Here is a 25,269-nt window from a genome sequence, read left to right as displayed (position 1 = left end):
CAGGACCTACTGGAAGTGATGTCATGACCAGACATGACATCATCAAGCAGGAATATTTTTAACAATCCTAGGCTGCAATCCTACCCACACTTACCCAGGAGTAAGTCCCATTTACTAGCATTGTTAAAAGCATATACATAGTAGCCTGTTAAAAGTTTCCATTTAAAAATTTCCCCAAATACAGTCACATACCATGGCAGCATCTACTGTTTGTTTTTGTTTTTAATCCACTGGGGGTTCCGAAAAAGATGGATGAGCCAATTTAAGGGTGACAGGTAGGCATGGAGAAGGTGGGGAGGGGGAGGGAGGGAGGCATTCCTGGGAGGGGGGAGAGAGGGCAATGGGTGGCCCCAAGGGCAGATGCACGGGGAGCCGGAGGTGGGGCTGGGATCCAGCAGTTATGCTGGATCCCAACTCCCATCCCCAGGGAGAACAGAGCAACTTCAAGTGGCTCCGCTCTCCATGGACTTGTGCCAAACCAAGAGGTGGCGCAAGTCCGAGGAGCCCCATTGGGGCCAGCAGCCCTTACCCAGGGGTAAGGGGAAGAGTTTCCCCTTGCCTCTGGCTAAGCCGCTGCTGGCCACAATCCTATGCTGGATACAGTGCAAGCCTCCTGGCTTGCCTGTTCCAGCACAAGTTAGGTTTGTGTTCAAGGTCTGTGAAATCTTAGATACACAAATAATTTTATTATAGACTTTATATTCTATGGTAGAATGGAAAGAAATCAAAATGTGTTCTTAAAAAGTACATGTGAGTTAATGGACCATGTGGATCTAAGCACATTTTAATATAAGATTGCATACAAGACTAAATTACCCTGGCACAGGGCCCCATTAGGTCTGGGACACAATTGGGAGCACTTGGTCCAGTGGCTTAAAATCAGCCCTGCTAAGAGGTTGCTAAGTCACAGCAAAACTGCAAAAACCTATTTTTATATGCTAACTATATGACTTACGTGGAAACAGACCACACATATTATTTCTTAAGGCTCCTTTCACTTCCTTGTTCCTCAGGCTATATATGAAAGGATTGGCAAGAGGAGGCAAAGCTATGTACAGCAGGGAGTAAAATTTGCCCATGTTGCTCTTCCCTTCAGTTTGTGGTAACATATAGGCAATCATTAGAGACCCATAGAAAATGGAAACCACCACCAAGTGAGAGGAGCAGGTGGAAAAAGCCCTTTGCCTGCCAGTGGTGGAGGTGATTCTCAGGATGGCAACTATGATATATATGTAGGATGTAAGGGTTAGGAGGAAAGGAGGGAGTGTGATAATGGCAGCAGCAATGAAACGAATCATTTCCAACAAGCTGGTGTCATTGCACGAAAGTTCAAGGAGTGCAAAGTATTCACAAAAATAATGATCTACTTCATTAAGTCCACAAATATTTAACCACTGTAGCATTGAAGTGAGCATTATCAGAGATACTGCAAATCCACTGATCCAAGATGTTGCAGCTAACATGATAGACATCTGGGTGTTCATGACTGTAGCATAATGCAGTGGTTTGCAGATTGCCAGATACCGGTCATAAGACATCACACAGAGTAGGCAGCATTCTGTGACTAACAGTGAAGAACATAGATACCACTGTGTGAAGCAGCTGCTAAAAGTAATGCTTCTATCCCCAGTTCGGAGAGCTGAGAGCAGTCTAGGCAGAATGAAGGAACTATAACTTGCCTCCAAGAAGGAGAGGTTCCCCAGGAAGAAGTACATGGGAGTATGGAGATGACGATCAGACACAACTAACAAGACAATGAGAGTGTTTCCAGTTATGGTTACAAAGTAAATCATAAGGAATGCGAGGAAGAGAGGTGTCTGCAACTTGTAGGACTCGCCAAACCCCAGCAGGATCAATTCTGTAACTCTTGTCTGATTCCTGAACGTCATATATATATAAAAATAATTGTCCTGTGGGGGGAAAAATTAAATCAATCAAAATACTGTCATTGGGTTGCTGTCCAAACCCATTTGCTGACTTTAGTAGGCAGAATGGTCTTTCCACTCATTTCTCACGTTACCTCACAAACATCACCTGAAGTTTGTTTTAAAAATGACCTTCCTGCTGCAATGGCTAGACTTGAAACTGCCTGTATCAAAGGGGTACAGTCATGTGCTTTCTCTCCCTCCTTTATGCTCTTCTGCTCAGCTCCTTCAGCTTCCTGAACCCCATTGACCTGTTCTCATTCCTCTTTCACCTCATCTCCTTTAAACGTATTTCACCAAATTTCAACACGCAACACAACATAACCTTCCAAAGCAGAATTTATTAATACTTTGCAGTAATACTTCGGTTTCTCTGCATGGAAACAACAACGAAAGAACTTCATTGGCACATTTGATAGACACATTTTGTTTCACAGAATGTACATTTAGGCCCAAAACCTAACCAACTTTCCAGCATGGACAAAGCTGTGCCAATGGGGCATATGCTGCATCCTGCAGTTGGGGGGCAGTCACAGAGTCCTCCCCAAAGTAAGGGAATGTTAGTTCTCTTCCTCTGGAACTGCATTGCCCTTCCCTCAGTACTGGAAAGTTGGTTAGGATTGCACCCTTAGTGTAAGTGGCATCCTTACCTTATAGGCTAGTCCCTTGGCTGCAGTTCTTTTTCCAAAGGAACTCACAAAGCCGACAAGTATGAAAGAAGAATGTTTTTCTAGAGTGATAATAATTACATTTCAGTTGACCTCATTTCGTGTTAAATTCTTCCAAGCTTTTTTTTGTTCCCTGTTGGTTGGGAAAGTATATAAATAAAAAAAGGCCTAATTTTGCAATCCTAAACATGCTTATCTGGAAGCAATCACCATTGAACATTCTGGGACTTACTTCAGAGGAGATCTGCATAAGCCTGTGGTGTAAGACATTTCTCAGCCCCATCTGGTTTCATATTATGGTCTCCCAGTAGTAGGAGTTATACAAGCGCAGCGAAGTTTCTACAAATCGTACCATGGATAGAGCAGTGAAGTTGTCATGAATGTGAAATTGCCCTTCCTGGAATTACTTTTAAATAGAAGAAACAACCAACAGTTCTACTTAATTACCAGAGGAGCAAAGTTATGTGTTTATTCAGTTTTACGCATACACTATTAATGGAGCTGAAAGCCTCAAGGGAACAGGCTAGAAGTAAGAACAAGTGAGCCTACGAGGGAGTTGGATGTATTAAGAGGTGTACACAAAGGTGACTGTTCATTCATCTGGGAAATGAGTGTCTTTCAAAACAAATATTCATTTATATTTAGAAGTATCTTTCCTTCTATGAATGTTGAAGGAAGTAAATAATACATTCTAAAATGTGAAGGAAGTGACTTTATAAGTGTGACTTGGTCTGGCACAGGACAGGAGTCCATGGCCATGAAGTGGACCACACCCATGCCAGATAAACACCACATGCATTGAGGTAGCTACCCCTTTTTCCTTTGCCCAGGACCCAGGCAGATGCTTAGAAGACAGTTGTGTGGAAGGAATGGCAGCAGTGGACCAACTTCTCCCCTCAGTGCCATTCTACAATAGATGGGTATCCGTGCAGCAGCTCAGCATAGCAGTATGATTAAGCCGCATTGGGGAAATCTCATTTTAAAATTATAAAGCTGAGTGAAGAAAGAGGATGTGTTGCTAGTACAGCTGCTCCCTATTGTCACCCAGGTGATAGTCCCCATTGACTGTCTTCATGAGGGGGAATTTGGTCTCGGGGTCACGCTAAGGCAGGGCAATGGAATATCCATCCTCGCTATGGCAGAATAGGAGCGGGTACTGCTGGGTGTTGTATGACAGGGTACTGCAGGGTGCTATTTACAGCAACTACAGTGAAGAGAAAATGCGTCCTGTGAGGGACGCTAGACTGTGTCACACAACTCTTGAGGCCCGGGGCCTCTCCCTAACTGTCCTCTCACTGAAACATAGGGAGAAGTAAAGCTGTGCCTCCTCTTAGGGACTATAGACTGCACAGACAGTTGCCATGTAGGTCACATGCCTCTCTCAGGCAGGGGAAAAAGTCAGCCAGGCTTAAGTGTTAGGAAGGGTTCTATAATTCATCCTCAGCTGTTATTTACAGCAACTACAGTGAAGAGAAAATGCCTCCTGTGAGGCATAGACAGTTGCCATGCAGCGTAGCCACTGATTTTGTATTCAGGGATTTGACTCAGCACTGATATCAGGGTCCACATTTAAATGCCTTGTAAGAAGGAAGGCTGTGCACAGCTTCCATGGGCCTCAGAAGAGCCTCCAGAGGCTTCGGGTTGGACCAAATCTGGCTCAACGCAGGTTCAGAGGACTCTTGTTGTGCCAAATTCGCTGATCAAAATCCGCGGATAAGTAGACTCAGCCTGTATTCCAATGTTTAATGTTGTCTTAAAGTGTATAGTTTCCCTGAAATGCACTAATTAGCAGCTAATTAGCACTAGTTAGCACTGTTAATTATTTTCAAGGTAGGAAAGAATAAAATTTAGATGATCAACCAAGCAAACATTTCAATAGATTGTGCACCAGCTCAAAATGCTTTGGAAAGGTGTGCCCTGTCCTGTCCCCACCATATTTGCAAGTATTTATCAATTTTTGAAATTGTTCATCATTCTAGAATTTTTTAGGTTAGGTTCTTGTTTTGTTTTTTAAAGTAGCTTTTTGGCCTTGTCTTAGGGAGCCAAAGTGGAATCCAGCCCAATTCTTCATGCAAGAATCTGATGACATATGCTTTGAATGACATACTGCAGCTTTCTACTCCTGTACAATATGATTGTAAATTCTTTTTTACTTCAAAGAAGCCAATGTAAATAGCCACAATATTTGACAAGGTTGGAAATTAGGATGACATGGAGATCGCTGTCTTTTCCCACAATTACTGAATTTTACCAGTAGTAATACTGGTAAGTAATACTTGGTAGCTTTTAGTATTTTTAGTATTTTTATTGTGTCAGCATCATCAGGCAGTTGGCACACTGTACTTTCCAGATCTATTAGGTGCACGGTCAGGTGTTGGTTGAACCTTTTCTCCCCTGCCCAGAACTGCTGTTTTGTGATTATTGCCAGGGTAGGCTATCTAAGGACTGTAGGTTTCTCCATTATCCCCACCAGATTCTTCTTTGATGCTACCTGAACTCATAAGCATTAATAAAATTACCACCCGTTCCTTGGATTGGCCCCATGGGATGCTGTCATCCATGTTCAGGCAGGCATGTAGGTGAGCAATGGGAGAAAATAGTATGTTATATGGTGGGAATGTTTCATATATCCGTTCTGTACCTGAAATTACACTGGCTAAGGTCAATAGTTTTATTGGTCATTGGCTCTTTATGATTTTCTAATCTGGTAGGGCAATGTATCAGCAACTGTTACCCTGCACATGCCTGATCTCATCTGATCTTGGAAGCTAAGCAGGGTCAGGCCTGGTTAGTACCTGGATGGGAGACCGCCTGGGAATACCAGGTGCTGTAGGCTTATACCCTAGTCTGTCGAGACTGAAGGTTGCCAAACAACTTCCCCTGGGGGCTGGGGATAAGAATAGGCCCTCAGTTTGGCTGTACTTGTCGTAAGAGGCGACTAAACAGCCACCGGGTAGATGGGACTCGTCAGCCTGGGAAGGCAACTCATCTGAGAGAAGAAAAACTCTGATCCCAAACCTCCACTGCCTTGTGGCTACATCCAGTTATGGAAAAGGTTTCAGGAGTCAACCAGAGCCGGAGTCCCTGAGGCAGTTCCTGGCTGAACACAGTCACATTCTGGCAACTCCTGGAACCAACCGTACTGGCTTCTGCCTTTCCATTGGACCATTTCAGCGATGTGGAGAGGGGGGATTTGCTGCATGGGTAACAGCCTATCCTCCATACCTACTTTACCCAGGCCTCACGCACTGGAGAGGACACTCTGTTCGAGAACCACCATTCAGAGCGTGACACCATAGTCTTCCGAGACTGAAGGATGCCAACAAGAACAAGAACAAGGGCAATGTTTATTATCATTTGCTGTACCACTTCAGATGGTCCACCTATTCAATAACATCATTGCCACTTACTTCTGGGTTGGGAAGCCAGATGCAATAAAGCATTTTGATACTCTAACCAGCAATATTTATTCTGCCATTTACTTAACAAATCATGCAATTTCCCTTTTACTCCACATTGATGTATAAACATCATTAAAGCTGAAGATCAGCCAGAGGGGAGACTATATAAAGAGAATTCCAACTTATAGCGAAATATGACTTCCATAAGAAGCCTTGACTTCTTCTTATTTCATATTCCAGAGTTCCACAGTACCTTGGGGAGTTATTTTTCTATTCTTTTGCTCATAACTTTGCTCAGGCGCTTTTGGATGCATGTTCATTCAAAGGTCTGATGTTTCAACTGCTTGGATTTGATTGATCTTGAACATCCTGCTGGGAGGGCAACCTGAAAAATTGTACTGACATTTTGTGTTTGAGAAATAAAGCAATCTTCAAGTCTGGTTGTAAGATGGGAGCAAGTAATCTAAGAAGTCATTGTAGGGAATAAGAATTCCATAGGTACCTTCATTTTTACCATCTAGCCCAATGTCCCTGCACTAACACAGCCACGTCTTCTCTGAAGCAAGTATCATCCATTCCTTGAAATGACTTCATGTTCCACAAATACAAATGCTCATTCCAAGAGGAACAATGAGGGGAAAAGTTTCTAATGTGTTGATGGAATCTTCCCTATAAAAATGTTCTACATGCTCTGAACAAGACAATAGCTTTATTGGCCATTGGTTCTTTATAGTTCTCCAATATAATAGACTAGTTTCCTACATATAAACTATATATATCTAGCAATGCTCTATTAAATAGGAAGTGTTGCCTTGTAAATCATTTAAGTAGAAAAGAAAGATCTGAAGAAAAATGCTGGTTAAAAAGGTGCCCCAGGTGGCATTCTTGGTTTTGCGACAAGATAAATCACAACGGGTAGCTTTAGGACATTTGTTTTACATAGCACAAGCCTGCCAATAATATTTTCAAGGCATTTTTCACATCCTTATTTCTCAGGCTGTAAATGAAGGGGTTAATCAGAGGGGGCAAAACAGTGTACAAAAGAGAGGACATTTTCCCCATTCCTTGCATGTCTTCAGTCTTTGGAAACATATACACAACAATTAGAGACCCGTAGAAAATGGAAACCACCACCAAGTGAGAGGAGCATGTAGAAAAGGCCTTTTGCCTCCCTGTGGTGGAGGGGATTTTCAAGATGGCAGCTATAATGTATATATAGGATGTCAGGATTACAAGAAAAGGAAGAAAGACAAATGCGGCAGCCACAATGAAGCTCAAAATTTCCAACATGCTCGTATTACTGCAAGACAGTTTGATGAGTGGTAGAAAGTCACAAAAGTAATGATCTATCACATTGGGGCCACAAAAAGTTAATTGTTGTAACATCAAAGTGAGTAATATAAAAAATACAGTAAATCCACTGATCCAAGATGCAGTTGCTAACTGAATGCAAATCTGTGTGTTCATTGTTGTTGCGTAATGCAATGGCGTGCAAATGGCTAGATATCTGTCATAGGACATTGCACAGAGCAAACAGCACTCTGTTACTAAGAATGAAGCACAGAGATACCACTGTGCAAAACAGCTGCTAAATGAAATTGTTCTGTCCCTGGTCCAGAGAGCTGACAGCATCCTTGGCCATATACTTGAACTATAGCAAGCTTCCAAAGTGGAGAGGTTCCCCAGGAAGAAGTACATGGGAGTATGAAGGTGCTGATCCAAGACAATCAGAGCCATAATGAGAATGTTTCCAGTTATTGTCACAATATAAATCAGTAGGAAACTCAGGAGGAGCAGTATCTTCAAATTGTAGACATCTCCAAATCCTAGGAGGACAAATTCTGTGATGGTTGTCTGGTTTCCTAGCATCATGTATGTCGAAAGAATAATTCGCTGCTGGGAAAAAATAAATGTAAGTTTACGAAGATACAGGCATTGAGTTACTGAATTTTGATAAGGTGATCACCTAATCCTCACCTAGCAATATGAAGGTATGTACTTTTTGGTTACCCAGTCTCTTACAGCTGCTTATCCAGGTACTGTAAATTATTTGCAATTGAGGGAACGTGGGATGTATATTCATAAGAGCAAAAGGATTGCTGCATTCTAACTCCCCCATCTCAGTTTTCCTAATGCAGATATAGAATCCACAATGGAGAAACAGAGGCAGAAAAGGAGAGGTACCTACAAGCTGTTCGGTTTTACTGCTTTATGTGCTTCAGTGGTACAGTGATTTCTTTTTAAAGAGCACACTGGAGTAAGAGCTCCATGAGCTTCAACATTGAGCAATGGTGTGATCACTAGATTTCCCAATAGAAGTCCAAGAGTCTGTCTCATATACCACACTGTTTCCCAAATAGCAGTGATGTACAATCACATTTGCCTATTCCCCTTCATAGGCATCACACTGTTACCCTGCACAAACCTGATCTTGTTGGATCTTGGAAGCTAAGCAGTGTCAGGCCTGGTTAGTACTTGGATGGGAGACCGCCTCGGAATACTGGGTGCTGTAAGCTTACACCATAATCTTTTGAGACTGAAGGTTGCCAACTATTCCCCTTCATATTATTGACAAGGAGACAAATCTCTCTCACTTTCTAGTCCTATTTCCTGCCACGTTACAACATGTAGCAGTGCCAACAGAGTACCTGCTGCATGCTGTAGTGATGGGGGAGGGTGTTCAGACAGCCTCCAAGAGGTATTTTTATTTACCTCTTGGTGGGTTGCCCAATCATCTCTGAGTCTCCTCAGACCTACACCAACCATTTTGCTGGCATAGCTCTGACGCAAGGCAGGGGGCATGTCAGGATGGAAAATTAATACCTTGCATAAAGAGATAAAATACTTGTTTCCTTAGACATGAACAATGGCTAACCACCGATAAAGAACTTCAAATGGTGACAAATCCATCACATAATTTCACATTTGGACCATTTCAAAATGCCATTACTTAAGAGGCATCCTTATTTTACAAGTTAGTTCATTATTTATAATTATTGTTTCTGAAAAAAATAAGGCCAACAGGTTTAAAGTAAGACAGTAAGAATATTACTGTTTTGATGATACTATACAGCTCAGTCAGTAATTATATTATTATTAAGAATATATTTATAAACTGCTTTTCAACAAAAAGTAATAGTCAAATAAGTAAAAAATAGTCAAATAAGTAAATCGCACAGAGAAAATAAATAAATAGTATTTCTGAATACTAGGATATATTCCTACCAAACAAGGTGTAACGGTCTTGATGCCTCGTGCAGTATATTGAACACACTATGAAGAAAAATGAATATGTCTCTTTAGCTATTATATTTAAGCAAAAGAAGCCACCAGCAGGTCAACTGGTGTCCCTAATTACCAGAAGAGCAAAAAAATTTTTAATTGCACACTGTTTATGGAACTACTGTTCTCATGGGAATGGAGACTATAAATCTTAAAATGTGAGTCTCGTGGGATTTTGATTTAGTTCAGAGGGTGAAACAAAGCTCACTGTTCAGCTATCTGAGGAATAAACACCTAGCATGGCCTTTTTCTTTATTTCGATTTCATGTTTTTCCATTTTTCTACTAAGTTGAAGGAAGGCACAGAATCAGAATCCTTTATTGCCATATATTACAAAACAGAACAGAATCATAACATACATTAAGTCAGCCAGGAGGTAGGTTAACTTTCAAATTATGCATCTCTATCAACCTATCTAGCAGAAAGGTTGCCACTGTCCCAGATTTTCCAGAAGAGGAATAATTTAAGATATGATTTGCTTTGGCTGAGTTCCTGTCTTGGACTCAACATAGGATCTGATTAGAGCCTTGTCTATTAGGGTTGTGACTTTAGAAGGGCAAACTTCCAGTGGTACTTCAAAGGAGGTGGTAGAGCAGGCTGATAAAGAGCAAGAGGTACAGGATAAGGTGACAGAGGTGTCTCAACAGCCCCCTTTGTTAGCAGGTAGCCCCACAAGTGGGGCTGCTCAAGGGGAATATTCCTTTGTGGCTGGAGTTTGGGATGCTTGAGAGGGAGTTTGTATGCCTGCTGAAGGGGGTGTTTTACCTTCTCCTTACCACTATTGGGAGTTTCGTTTTACAAGGCCCTTTGCCGCAGACCCCTTGGTACCTTGGGCCCCTCCACAGGGCCAGTCATAGCTGCCGACGGATGCTGGTCAGGTGACTTGGCCATCGCCAGTGCTCCTGCCTGGAGGCCTTTATGCTTCAGCTCCTCAAGCGGGGGTGCAGCCTTTTGAGGATGGTTTGTTGGGTGCATCTAGTTTGGACTTATTCAGTGATCACCCTCAGCAGTTATATGGGGATGTGGCTTTCCCAATGGAAATGGGGGACGTGGCTTTCCCTTTTTTGTTTTAAGGTTAAACAGAGACAAGGGCACAACAGAGAGGCTCTGAATTAAAGGAAGAGAACTAAAATAGCAACCAAGGAACAACAAGCAAGACAGGGCAAGGAAAAGAACAGAGATGAGGAGGAGGGAATTGAGTCAGTAAGCCACAAAAAGCAAAAGTACAACACAAAATGGGTGACACTTCAAGAAATGGTTACCACATTAGACAAATGGGCTACTCATACATAGAATGAATAGGGAGTAACACCAATGGCTTGCAGGACACAACAAGCTTCAGAAACATTGAAAGAGAATAAAGAACTTTAAAGTGATGGATACTTTAAGGCAGGGGTCTCCAAACCCAGGCCCGGAGGCCAGATGCAGCCCACAGCAAGCCTCTATCCAGCCCAAGGCCAGCTTCTTGTCCCCTGAAAGCCTCTGGCCCACTCAACTGAACACGACCAGAACTGTGCTCTGGTTGCATCTGGAGGGTGTTCTGAGGGCCAGAGAGGTTGAATGAATGAGCCCATTCATTCATTTATTCACTCTTCTAAGTTCATCTCTAATTTATTTAGTAAAACTTCATATTTAAATTTTTTTTCCAGCCCTCAACACCAAACCAGATATTTGATGTGGCTCTCTATCCAAAAAGTTTAGAGACCCCTGCTATAAGGAGACAATGCACAAGAAAATGAAATTGTTAATAGAGATTGCCAATTTGTAGGGGATAAAACATCCGCCACCCACCCAAATCCCAAGGAGGGAAAAACACCAACTACAGCCAACACAGTCTTAAAGAGAAAGTTATAGCAAAGTTTCCCAAACTATGGGTTGGGACCCACCAGTGGGTTGCAAGTCAGTTTTGGTGGGTCATGAAAAGTTTCTGATGTATATATTTTTTGCAAGCACACTTGCCCAAGTAGCCTTGCAAGCATCTCATGCCTGGAATGCTAATCTGTGGCATGAGGTAATCTTCATACTCCCAAATTAAAATGTCACATTTTCCTATTTTCTCTAGTCATTGGCATGTTGTACATCAAGTATGAAAACAGTTTCAGTCTTTTATTTGGCCTGGAAGTCCCTAACTGTACATTTTGCCCTCAAGTTCAGCCTTCTGATTACCTGGGAATGACTGTAAAGGTTTGGGGGAACAGTCCTTGAACTCCATTTTTAGGGAGAGTAAAGCAAATGTCTACAGGGCCGCATAAAATATCTGGCATGGCTTTGAGGACCGGGAAAAAATTTAAATATAAAATTTAAATAAATAAATTAGAGATGGAACTTAGATGAGTAAATAAATGAATGAATGGGCTCATTCATTCAACCACTCTGGCCCTCAGAACACCCTCCAGACACAATCAGAGAACAATTCTGGTCATGTTCAGTTGAGTGGGCCAGAGATTTTCAGGGGACAAGAGGATGGCTGTGGGCTGGATAGAGGCTTGCCGTGGGCTACATCTGGCTCCCAGGGTGGGGTTTGGAGACCCCTGGTCTACACATAGAAATACGTAAGGTCTGTAGCAGCCTTGGAGAGCACAGCATCCTGATTATTAATAGTTTATTAACTATTAGTAAATAAATATCACCTTTTTGGTCTAGTAAAACTATTTGGGTTCCGACAGATTGTCATTTTAAAATGGGTCCCGGTGCTAAAAAGTTTGGGAAGCAGAGTTGCAGCATAACAAATAGGGGTGAGCAAACAATTCAGGAAACTGGCTGAAAACTGGGAGGAATTTGATTTTTGCTTTACACAGATATTGTTTGTTTGACCAGAGTTTTTTTTTCAGCTTCCACCTTAGTTTTTAGTCTCCCTCTTGGCTTTATGCTCTAGCATGGAACTACTGTGAAGGAATCTGACTTGTTCCTGCTGCTCTATTGAGAGTCTGTGTTGAAGGCAAAAAACGGTGGCTGAAGCACTGTACCACAAAACAACTGCTTGTAGCTGATGTAGTGGAATTTTCACCCCTTGCTTGGGTCCAATCAGTGGAGTTGCACAAAATAGAAGGAGGTTTACTGGATGCACCAGGAAATGTGCATCTGACACCCTAGCCAGAAACAGTCAAGTCTTTATATAACTTAACCAGGAATTTTAAACCTGCCTAATCAGGTTCATGCAAAACCTGACCACCCAATCAACACCTTCCACCACATTGCAACAGTTGTCAGCAAAGGGAAACCAGTACAAACTAGTTCAGACTAGCTAAGCTAGTTCTGAATGCATCAAGGTATCTGGGTTCACAGTCAGGTCACCCTGTTGCAATGGCTTCCCTCCTTCCCCCCCCCCCCACTAGTGCATGAGAAACAATAAAGCAAGTGGCTTGCACATGAGAAGCAAGTAGCTTGCATGCATGAACATGAGAAGGAAGCAGCTTATGGCAAGCTTCTTAAGAAATGCAGAAGTTTTAGCCAAGCCAACAGTTCCCATGCAAAAGCAACCAGTTCTTACTACACAGAAAAGCTGTCCTGAGACAGCTGGTCCTGCAGAGGGTCCTTAATATACAGGCTGGAGGCTTCCATTTTGACTTCTTGGCTGGCTCCCCAGCAACCTGTGCCCAGGAATCAGGCATAGTCACCTAGCACTGAACACCACAGGAGCACTGCTCCTGTTGCGAGGTAACTTCAGGGTTCAAGAACAAACTCAGCAGACTCGAGTTGTGGTGATCTGCAAGCTTATTCATTGCCAGCAGTGGGCTTCTCTTGTTCAAAATGGGAGCACAGAGAGCTGTGTCAACTCTCAGTGCCTCCAGAGAATAACCTGGTTTCAATGGGTGTTCTTTGCTTAAATAGTTCTAGTTCTTTGTCTGAAAAATCTTTCTGCTATTGGCCAAAAGTTGGTGATGTCAGAAATGGGGCTTCTCTTTTGATTGGTTTGTGCCAAATATGGAAAGTATATTCCCCTATAATGCTATTACATTTTCAGAAAACAGTTTCTATCAACCTGTAGGTGGCACTGTTGACCTATTTATTCAGAGCTTAATTCTTGAACTTTATTATTTTATTTGGACCTCCTAGGAACATAATTTTTGGATCTCCTTGATCCCCAGTTTATTGTCTTCTTTAATCTGATACCAATCATTTTAAATTTTGCCTTTAAACAAGGTTTTTGAAGTGATTTCTAAATCTCTGTTTCTCTATTAACTTTTTAGAATGCAGGCAGCATCCTTGGAATGTTTGTGTTAGCCTGGGCCTCTGTTGACATTGTACAGATGCCCCTGCTAATGGGTTCCTGTCAAGTAAGATGTGTAGTTTACTAAGTTTCATATCTTGTTCTGTCATACAAAATTAACTATTTTCATCATTAAAATACTCTGTCGCCAGGGAAAGTCATAAATAGTCTGTACATTCTCTTATGGTGTTGCCCCCTTATCTAATTGACAGGCTTGATATAATACTTTTGCTAGATAAGGGTACTACATTCCAAAGCTTTGTTTGTATTACTTAACTGTGCTGCATCTGTTTTCCTAAGACTGAGACTTTAAGCCTTTTTGATTTTACTTTCCTCATTCGATGCTTTTTATGCTCAGATTCAACCTCAATTGAATTTGAGCATAAATTCAACCTCAATTGAACCTCAAATTCAACCTCAATTGAACCTCAACCATGCTCAATTGAATTTGAGCATAAAAGGCATAGAATGAGGAAAGCTGGAATCTACTCTTTTATTTATATTTGTTACTATTAAAGCAGTGAAGAATTCAATATACTTGCTGGCTTTCATGATCTTTAAGTGTTTTTTTTTTAGTCTACAGAGCTTTATCTGTGAGATGCAATACATTCTGAAAAACTTGGAGAGTTCAGGAATGCAGGCTGAGGCAGCCTCAATGGTCAAATTTAATTGTTTTTTTGTTTAGAGCTGTAATTTTGAACTAAACATCTTTTAATAATTATTTCTGTGTATTTCTATAATCTAACTAATTTTAACAACCAGAATTCACTTCTGGTGCTACTAATATTGCCACTAACATCTAAAGCAATAACCATTAAAATATTAAAGAATGCATGCTGACTCTATAACTTATTTGGTATTCCTATAAACTTTTAATGTGTGGCTTTTACAAAAAAAAGCCTGAAAACAGCTCCCTATTCAGTAGCAGGAATTCAAGTTTATTTTGTCCTACCTTGGTCTGCCTACTTATCAAATTGCATTTGGTTCACAGGCAAACTTGAATGAAAAATCTCCTTTGACTCTCTGTGTACTTTAGGTGTAAGACTAGCAGCTTCTGTTTTTACAACCCTATTACAACCCTGTTTTTACAACCCTGCTTCCCGTGAGGACCTTCCTGCAGGTCCTCCGAACTGCTCGCAGCAAAGTCCAACAGACTGCCAGGAGATGTGCTAACGACTACTGGCTCCAGCTCTGTTCCGAGATACAGATAGCAGCTGACACGGGCAACATCAAGGGGATGTATGATGGTATCAAGCAGGCCCTAGGTCCAACACAGAAGAAAATTGCCCCTCTGAAGTCTGCCACAGGCGAGGTCATCCAGGATCGGGCGCAGCAGATGGAACGCTGGGTGCAGCACTACTCTGAGCTATATTCCAGAGAAAATGTAGTCACCGAAGAAGCACTGAACAACATTGAGTGCCTGCCTGTGCTGGAAGAGCTTGACAGTGAACCAACCCTAGAAGAATTTCACGTGGCCCTGGACTCCCTTGCCTTTGGCAAGGCACCTGGAAAAGACAGCATCCCTGCTGAAGTCCTAAAATGCTGCAAAGAGATCATCGTCACTGAGCTGCATGAAATCCTCTGTCTCTGCTGGAGAGAAGGTGGAGTACCTCAAGACATGAGGGATGCAAACATCATCACGCTGTACAAGAACAAAGGTGACAGGGGTGACTGCAACAACTACCGCGGCATCTCTCTCCTTAGCGTTGTAGGAAAGCTGTTTGCCCGAGTTGTACTAAAGAGGCTCCAGGTACTTGCAGAGAGCGTCTATCCAGAATCGCAGTGTGGATTCCGAGCCAACAGGTCCACCACTGATATGGTATTCTCCCTTAGACAACTGCAGGAGAAATGCAGGGAACAACGACAGCCACTCTTTATAGCGTTCATAGATCTCACAAAGGCTTTCGACCTGGTCAGCAGAGACGGCCTCTTCAAGATTCTCCCCAAGATTGGATGTCCACCCAGGCTCCTCAGCATCATCAGATCTTTCCACAAGGACATGAAGGGCACTGTTGTCTTCGATGGCTCCACATCAGACCCTTTTGACATCCGAAGCGGAGTGAAGCAGGGCTGTGTTCTTGCACCAACCTTGTTTGGGATTTTCTTCGCTGTCCTGCTGAAGCAGGCCTTTGGAACTGCAACAGAAGGCGTCTATCTCCGGACCAGATCAGACGGAAAGCTCTTCAACCTCTCCAGACTGAGAGCAAAATCCAAAGTCCAGCTGAAATGTCTGCGTGACTTCCTCTTTGCCGACGATGCAGCTGTCACTACCCACTCTGCCAAAGATCTCCAGCAGCTCATGGATCGTTTTAGCAAGGCCTGCCAAGATTTTGGACTGACAATCAGCCTGAAGAAAACACAGGTCATGGTTCAGGATGTGGACTCACCTCCCTGCATTACAATCTCTGAGCATGAACTGGAGGTTGTCCATGACTTTGTGTACCTTGGCTCAACGATCTCCGACACACATTCTCTCGATACCGAGCTAAACAAGCGCATCGGTAAAGCAGCTACCACGTTTTCCAGACTCACAAAGAGAGTCTGGTCCAACAAGAAGCTGACGGAACATACCAAGATCCAGGTCTACAGAGCTTGCGTCCTGAGTACACTTCTGTACTGCAGCGAGTCATGGACTCTTCGCTCACAACAGGAGAGGAAACTGAGCGCTTTCCACATGCGCTGCCTCCGACGCATCCTCAACATCACCTGGCAGGACAAAGTTCCAAACAACACAGTCCTGGAACGTGCTGGAATCCCTAGCATGTATTCACTGCTGAAACAGAGACGCCTGCGTTGGCTTGGTCATGTCGCGAGAATGGATGATGGCCGGATCCCAAAGGATCTCCTCTATGGAGAACTCGTGCAAGGAAAGCGCCCTACAGGTAGACCACAGCTGCGATACAAGGACATCTGCAAGAGGGATCTGAAGGCCTTAGGGATGGACCTCAACAAGTGGGAAACCCTGGCCTCTGAGCGGCCCGCTTGGAGGCAGGCTGTGCAGCATGGCCTTTCCCAGTTTGAAGAGACACTTTGCCAACAGTCTGAGGCTAAGAGGCAAAGAAGGAAGGCCCATAGCCAGGGAGACAGACCAGGGACAGACTGCACTTGCTCCCGGTGTGGAAGGGATTGTCACTCCCGGATTGGCCTTTTCAGCCACACTAGACGCTGTGCCAGAACCACCTTTCAGAGCGCGATACCATAGTCTTTCGAGACTGAAGGTTGCCAATACAATACAAAATTAGGCAACCCTCATTAGTGCCCAGTAGCTGTTGGTAGTAGAAAATTTATTTGTTACACTTTAAAATACTGGATGTTCTTTGTTTAAATCCTTTTCCAAAAATCTTTGCTTTTTCTGTGTGTTTTGCTCTGCAAGCATTCAAGCTCTGGGGCTGCATTCCCAACTTCCTTTGAAGCTGCCTCAGTCTCATCCATCACCTAATTAGCCTGACAGTTACTAACTCTTATCTTGATGCTGTAACAGCTAGGTACTAAAATTTAGGACCATCTTAATTTGTACCATCCCAGCCCAGTACTTTGGAGGGGTTCAATTAAAGTTCATTTGATTTTCCCTTATTTCTTAATTCATCTAACTAATTCACCCATTGCATTTACATTATTAAACTTATTGCTTTGAACTAAAAATGCCTTAAGTGTTCCCTGCAATTTTGTCTCTATAAAGAACAGGAGGGGATGTATTTTCCTCAAAACTCCCCTGTGTCATCTGCTTAGAAAACAGGGGGGGACATTCCTTTGCTTTAATTTTATTGTCTGCCATGCAACCTGCAGACAAAAGGTGGCTTCTGAGCAAACATGGATCTAACTAGCTTTTGGGCTTGCTAAACAGAACATATATGCTTTCTAATAGCCCAAAATGCCCTCTTATATGTCTTGTTTGTGAAATGCTTTTGAAATGTAAGCACAAACGTATTGCTCTGTTTAACATGAATGGTTGGCTTCTGCTAGCCTGCATCACTCCTGCACATCCACCCTCCCTTGCTTGCTTTAACTCAGCTGCAGGGTGCTCTGCTTTGCTCTCCTCTATTCATGAGCAATGGTGCTGCTTTTCAGGTGAAGGTCACAGCAGGGACTAGTTTGTTTTGTTCCCTTGCAAGCTGGTAGATGCTCTTTCTTCTTTCACCCCCTTTTCCACTTCTTCATCTATATCAGGGGTGGGCAAACTTTCCATTTTAGGGATCCTGGGCTTTTAACCATGGTACAGAAGCAGGAATTTCAGCAGGTGCAGCTTGTCATGTCACAGATGACAAGCTGCACCTGCTGAAATTTTCTCTCCTACACAATTGTTAAAGGTCCAGGATCTCTAAAGTGGAAAGTTTGCCCACCCCTGATCTGTATGCATCTCCTCTACTTTCAGTTCTGCTTGCCTTTTATCTCTGCTGCTGCTGCTGCTTGAGGGTTTGGTATCCTCACTTTTTCCTTTTGTCAGCAGTCATTTTACCATCTTTGTTCTTGCTCTCTTCTATCTTCACTGACCATTTTGTTTCCTCACAGCCCAATCCTATGTTTGTCTGCTCAGAAGTAAGTCCCATTAGAGTCAATGGGGCTTACTCTCAGGAAAGTGTGGGTAGAGTGGGCTGTCAGTGGGTTTACTCCTGCTGCTGACTGCTATTTCAAGGGGATTTTTTTTTTGTATCTTCTGTGGATCCAGTGTCTTGCTTGCAAGCTTGTGTTTTTCTTCATTATTTCCTTCATTCCTGCCAGCTCACTTGAATTTCAGGGTTTAAAGTTGGCAGCTATTTTTCTTTCCCCCCTCCCACCACACAAATATAACATGCACACACATGCTTAAAAATACATAAATTTAAATTAAATTACAAATATAAGATTATCTGATATGGGAGCTCCCTGTACTTATGCCAAGGGTGAAGGTTTAGTAAGAATGCATCTTGCTTTTAAGTAGCAACTGTTTGCTTTCAGACCATGAGACAAAATATGGCACTAAGCGTAGGTGTTACAATAGAATATTTGGGAGGGAGAAGACCTTGCAGGTCATCTAGTCCAGCCCTTCTCCTCTCTCCTCTGTGGCTGTTCTAGGGAAGAAGAGAGGTAAAATTGCACAAAGAGCAGCAGTGCATTGTCTAGCTGTTGCTGCCCCTCACCAAACTACTAAGCAGCCAAATAAGAGAAAATGGGATGGGTGTGCATATTAAGGAAAACAGGGGCTGCCACTGGTGCCAATATGTCTATGCCTATTCCTGGCTGCTAAGAGTATGACTTCTGCAACTAATGTTAGTGATCAATGAGAGAAACCTGCGTCTAGCGTTTTAGAGATAGCACAGAGTCCAAGTATCAGCCTGTTTCCTCACTTTCCAGGGTTGTCAGGGAGAAGATTAAGAGCAATGTTTGCAAACGTGTAAAGTGCAGACAATACAACATGTGACCTTGAAGACAAAACCGGCAGAGGCTGTTGTAGTGAGTGAGAGGAGTTTGAATACCACTGCTCTAGACCTATGAAGTAGTTACTCCAACATTCAGCGTTGTCTTTGATCTCCTCCATGATAATTAGTTCCCCATAGATACATCTTTAACTAATATTTGCCTTCTGAACTGTTTAGGAATTATTATTATTAATGAATAATTGTGACTCAGTCATCAAACCTTGTCTTGCATCGCATGTATTTTAATTATGCCAATAAAGGTATCTTACATCTTGAATGATTGCAAAAAACTGAGAGCCAGGACGGTATAGTGGTTCTGATGCTGGACTTAATCCTGGAAGATCTAGGTTCAAATTCTCACTCAGCCACAAAGCTTCCTGGGTGACCTTGAGCCAGTCACAACAGACTCACTAGGGTTGTTGTAAGGATGAAAAGGAGGGAATGAGCCTTGTCCACCAGCCTGGGTTCCTTGGAGGAAGGGCAGAAGCAAAATAAAATATTAATGTTTCAAAATGCTGTAAAAATGACACCCAAATGACATTCCTATTTTTGTGACAACATAATCCCAATGACTTGTTTTCTAGGACATAATCTCACCAAGAGTATTTTTAAGGCATTTTTGACAGCCACATTTCTCAGAGTATATATGAAGGGATTAAGGAGAGGGGGCAAAACTGTGTACAGAAGAGAGGAAAATTTCTCCATTTCTCGCATTTCCTCCGTCTTTGGGAACATATACACAATGATCAGTGAACCGTAGAAAACGGAAACTACCACCAGGTGAGAGGAACAGGTGGAAAACGCCTTTTGCCTCCCATTTCTGGAGGGGATTCTCAAGATGGCTCCTATAATATAAATGTAGGATGTCAGGATTAGAAGGAAAGGAAGAAAGATGTCTGTGGCAGCCACGATGTAACTCATAACTTTCAACAAACTTGTGTCACTGCAAGAAAGTTTGAGGAGTGGAAAATAGTCACAAAAATAATGGTCTATTTGATTGGCTCCACAAAAATTTAATTGCTGTAATATCAAGGCGAGTAATATCAAAAACACTGTGAATCCGTTGATCCAAGATGCGGCTACAAACTGGATGCATGTCTGGATGTTCATGCTTGTGGCATAATGCAATGGTTTGCAGATGGCGAGATACCTGTCATAAGACATTGCACAGAGTAGGCAGCATTCTGTCACTACAAAAGAGCCACAGAGATACCATTGCGTGAAGCAGCTGCTGAATGAAATTCGTCTGTCCCCAGTGCAGAGAGCAAATAGCATTCGTGGCAACATATTGGAGCTAGAGCAAACTTCCAAGAAGGAGAGGTTCCCCAGAAAGAAGTACATGGGAGTTTGAAATTGCCGATCAGAGATGACAAGCACAAGAATGAACATATTTCCAATTAGGGTCACAATGTAAATCACTAAAAACATCAGAAAAAGTGATGTCTGTGAATTAGAGAAGTTTCCAAAACCCAAGAGTATGAATTCAGTTATCTTGGTCTGATTTCCCAACATCATTGACTTGAATATAAGAAACTCCTGTTGAAAAAACAAATGCAAATATGTCATTGCAATAGGCTTACTGACTACTTTCCAAGACTGCAATCTTATCCACACTTACCTGGGAGTAAACCCCATTGACGATAATGGGACTTACTTCTGAGTAGACATACCTAGGATTAGGCTGCAAGGTATTGATTTAGGGCCCAATCGTATCCAAATTTCCAGCACCGGTGTAGCCACAATGCAGCCCCAAGGTAAGGGAACAACTGTTCCCATACCTTGAGGAGGCCTATGTGCGTCTCCACTGCAGGATGGAGCACATGCCCCATTGGTACGGCTGCACTGGCACTGGAAAATTGGATAGAATCTGGCCCTTAGTCAATGTTAGGGTTTGAAAAGGAGAGGCTTTGGCATATATGTCAGAACTACTGAGGCTGCAATCCTAACCACACTTTCCTGAGAGTAAGCCCCATTGAACAAAATAGGACTTACTTCTGAGTAGACCTGGTTAGGATTGTGCCCTGAATCTGTTACAAATGATTACCTGCATGATATAAGTTGCTTATGATGGAGATAACATGACCTGTATACTTACAAATGCAGAACAGCTAATGCAATCTGCTTTCCATTCTCATTTCCAGGGTCTGAAGTTGAAAAAATCTGGACCACACACTGGCAAATTCTGAACGGAGAGCAGCCAACTGTAGAAGACTCTGATTTAATGTTTCTGACATATAGTGGTCTTTTAATTATTTTCCTGACACGATAGCACTCTGGGTGAGTTATGTGATCAAAGGAGTGGTGGCAGGGGCAGGGCGCAGGTGAATCAAGCCCAGGAGGGGGACAAGATTGGCGTCAGCCATGCAGCTGTGCCCAGCTTATCTGCCAACACAGAGCTACTTAACTCATGCAGGTTTGAGTAGACTCATTGCACAGGCTGGGGCTTACTCATACTTCAAAGAGACCTCCAGCCTTCCCCCATAGGATGCAGAGCAGCCCATTAAACTCAATGAGCTAACTTCAGAGTAGACATGCATAAGTTTGCAGCATGAGAGGCATAAGAGACATTGGAAGGTCAACGTATAGATCTGTCTAGTTCAGTATAATCAATGTCTGCACCAACTTGCCATGATTTTGCAGTCTTTCAGACAGAGGTCTTTCCCAGCCCTATGTGGAAATGTCCCGGATTCAACTTATTTATTATCTCTTTGTTTAAAAAAAAATACATTCATAGGCTGCCTTTTCTCTTTAGAGGCCCAAGGGGTTCACAATCAATAAAATGTATTACAATGCATAACACACAATTAAAACCAGGAACACAAAAGCATGAAAATGCTGCACAAATAAAAGAGAACAGAAGAAAGCTTTGGACCACCTGCAAAGCATGCATTCTGCCACTGAATTATGACTCTTCCCCCTTGTAACACTGGATCAAATATGCATAGATCCACAAACAAGTTTAACTTCACAGAACAATTTTCAGATGTCTTTTATTTATTGAACATCCTTATGTGACAGGCTAGTCCCTCCCTTGTAATGTTTGCACCTGAAGGAGTGACAAAACTCTTAAGTAAGAAAACATGCAGAATAATAAAAGTACCTTTCTGATGATACTGTTCAATTCTTCTCAATCAGTGTTATTGTATTTGATGCAAACCTAGCAGAATCTACCACTAATGTAGACTTATGTTGCGTAATGTATCATCGAGTTGGAGATGTCTCTTCTGGCATTATAAACAAAAGGAGATAGTAGTGTTTATCTATTCCTGTTTCTAATGAACAGAACAGCAATGTTATATTTTTTATTTCATCATGCACAGTTTGGAGATATGATGTCCTCAAGGGATTGATCTATTGACTCTGTGTTTGAAAATGTGAGTCTTCTGGGATGTTTGAATTAAAATGAAGACACAACAGTGACTGTTCAGTCATCTGGGAAATAAACACCATGTTTCATAAAGAAATCATAACACACTGCTTTTTAATTTTTTATATTTTATATTTTATCCTCAAAGATATACTGTACATCCTTCATTTCCATGAACATTGAAACGCCATTTGAGTTTTTTGTCTCTAGAGGGCGCCAAATGCAGTTAGTCTCCACTAGAAAGCATGGCATTAGTCCTACTTCCCAACACTTCTGATATGTGCATGATAGCCTTGCCCTGAAACCACCCCATAATCAGCTTCGTTACTGCAAACAAATCCTGATCACGGCAGGCGGGCAGGTGGCAGTGTCTTAAGTGTTCACTTATTAGACAAAGCAGGGCTAGCACAGTGGAGTAAAATGGATCACTTTTATTGATCTATAGCAGCAGTCTCTAAACTCAGGGCTGCTGCATGCCAAAAAAAAAAAAAAAAAAAAAAACCCTCCGTGGCACGACTGGGGCTTACAGTTCTGTAGGGGAGCTTGCTATCTTCATCTCTAATCTCCCCCAAATGTTGCACAGGCCAGCAACATCTGCCCAGAAATCTGGGCACAGAGCCTGCTGGGGCAACAAAAAGTGAAAGCTGCTGGCTGGTGCAAGGTTTCAAGAAGATGGGACATGAAGATAGCAGGCTCCCCTGTGGAATGATAAACTTTGTTCATGTGGGGAATGGGTTTTCATGGTAACCAGATCTGCCCATTGATCTATAGCAATTTATCAATTTACAACTGCATCAGTTCTGTATCTGCACAAGCTCTTTCCTCCTTAAGTGCAGGCAGACAACTGTCATGTCATGAAATCCTTGGGCAACACCACTGTGCCTCCAGTCCAAGGTTGCCTCTTGGCTTTTCAAGGGGGTCAAGGTAGCAGAATTGTTTCAACTATCCCAAGCCAGACAGCCTTTGAGATAGACATCACAATTCAACCTGAAGAGGTCACCAGCCTTGATCCCTGAGCTAGCCAGACTCTTGTGTCCCATTCGAATTCTCCTTCTGGTTCTCCTTCTGTCCCCAGCCTCTGCTGGGCTCAGAAGTTTCTCGAGGTGCAAGGGTGGCCTCTGGACTGCAGGACTGCAAAATCCATGGTTTTGGCTGTCTGCAGGGTGGGTGGGTGGGTGGGCATCCCAGAACAGAACCCTAGAGAATAAGGGGGCATACCTGTCGTTTGTTTTGTCATGGCCTGGGCCTCCTGGAAGCCTGGGCTCTGGGGATTTTGCCCCCCACCCCCTTCCTCAGACCTTGCAGCAAAATACATGTTGGCTTCTCAAGGCCATACTGCACTAAATGTGTCTGCCTATTTTCAACCATGTCTGCCTAGCATTTAAGAATTCCTGAAATTCCTGTCCCATGTCCTCTACATTTCTGCATAGTGGATGGTTCAACATCCACTATGTTAGTAACCCTATACAAGCACAGAGGTGCCTCTGCAGGCAGATTATTGTGGATAATAAGAGGACAATAGGACAATGTCCATCTGGCCTCCCTCCCTGTGACATAAAAGCTACTTCTGTTCAAAAACATAACTGACTTCATGTTCCATTCCTTCCATTGGCTTATGCGTTGCTGGCACATGTGCTAATGCAGTGATGTAGCTGCTCAGTTGGGGAAACAGTGTGACAACATTCATTGCTGACTTTGATTTCCTAAGTTTTATCTCCTTTGCTTCGTTATCAATATATCCTCTGTTATTAATTTCCTCTCCAATTATTTGACAAGAGGGAAAAAAAACTTTCAACAAAGTTTCACAATAAGGAACAAATGGTTCCCATCAAACATTTCTGCAAGTTTATTTTTTCACATTTTTATATCACCCTTCCTCCAAGGAGCTTAGGGTGGTGTACATAGTTCATCCCCTCCTTTTGTCCTCACAGCAACCCTGTGAGGTAGGTAAGGCTGAGAGACAGTGACTGGTTTCATGGCTGTGTGAGAATGCTTTGTGTGAACTTGGCTTTTCCATGACTAAGGGCGCAATCCTAACCCCTTAGGTCAGTGCTTTCCAACACTGACATAAGGACAATGCAGCTCCAAGGTAAGGGAACAAACATTTTCTTACTTTCAGGAGGCCTCCATGAGTGCCACCCAACTGCAGGATGCAGCACACGTCCCATTGGCACCGCTATGCCAGTGCTGGAAAGCACTGACATAAGGGGTTAGGATTGTGCCCTAAGTCCCATTCCCAAACCACCTACAGCATCCTGACTCTCAGTGATTCCTGGCTCTCAGTGTCATAAAGTTAATGGCAATGTTAATGACAATTATGATGACTGTTGGTTTACATGGTGTAATCTTACTGATAAAACCTTTATGATATCCTTATTTCTCAGACTGTATATGAAGGGGTTGGCCAGAGGGGGCAAAACTGTATACAAAAGAGAGGAAAATTTTTCTGTTCCTCACCTTTCTTCATTCTTGGGTAACATATACACAATGATTAGAGACCCATAGAAAAAAGAAACCATCACCAAGTGAGATGAGCAAGTGGAAAAAGCCTTTTGCCTCCCAGTGGAAGAAGCAATTTTCAAGACTGCAGCTATAATGAACATGTAGGATGTCAGGATTAGAAGAAAAGGAAGAAAGATATTTGTGGCTGATACAGCATAACTCATCATTTTTAACAAGCTGGTGTCATTGCATGAGAGTTTGAGGAGTGGAAAATAGTCACAAAAGTAATGATCTATTTCATTGTCCCCACAAAAATTTAACTGCTGCAACATCAATGTGAGTAATATCAAAAATACTGTAAATCCATTGATCCAAGATGCAGCTGCAAACTGGATGCAAGTCTGAGTGTTCATGATGGTCGAATAATGCAAGGGTTTGCAAATGGCTACATACCTGTCGTAAGACATTGCACATAGTAAGCAGCATTCAACCACTAAGAAGGAAGCACAGAGATACCATTGTGTGAAACAGCCACTGAATGATATTCTTCGGTCCCCAGTCCAGAGAGCAGACAACAT

At 42.6% G+C, this 25,269-nt stretch overlaps 1 pseudogene; it reads left to right on the top strand.

Moving 5' to 3' along the window:
* Positions 1 to 5,312: 5,312 nt before the first annotated feature.
* LOC136654910 (5S ribosomal RNA) lies at positions 5,313 to 5,429 on the top strand (annotated as a pseudogene).
* Positions 5,430 to 25,269: the final 19,840 nt, after the last annotated feature.

The sequence above is a fragment of the Tiliqua scincoides genome, chromosome 5 (assembly GCF_035046505.1).
Source record: "Tiliqua scincoides isolate rTilSci1 chromosome 5, rTilSci1.hap2, whole genome shotgun sequence".
Lineage (NCBI taxonomy): Eukaryota > Metazoa > Chordata > Lepidosauria > Squamata > Scincidae > Tiliqua > Tiliqua scincoides.
This window is presented reverse-complemented; position numbering and strand designations above follow the sequence as displayed.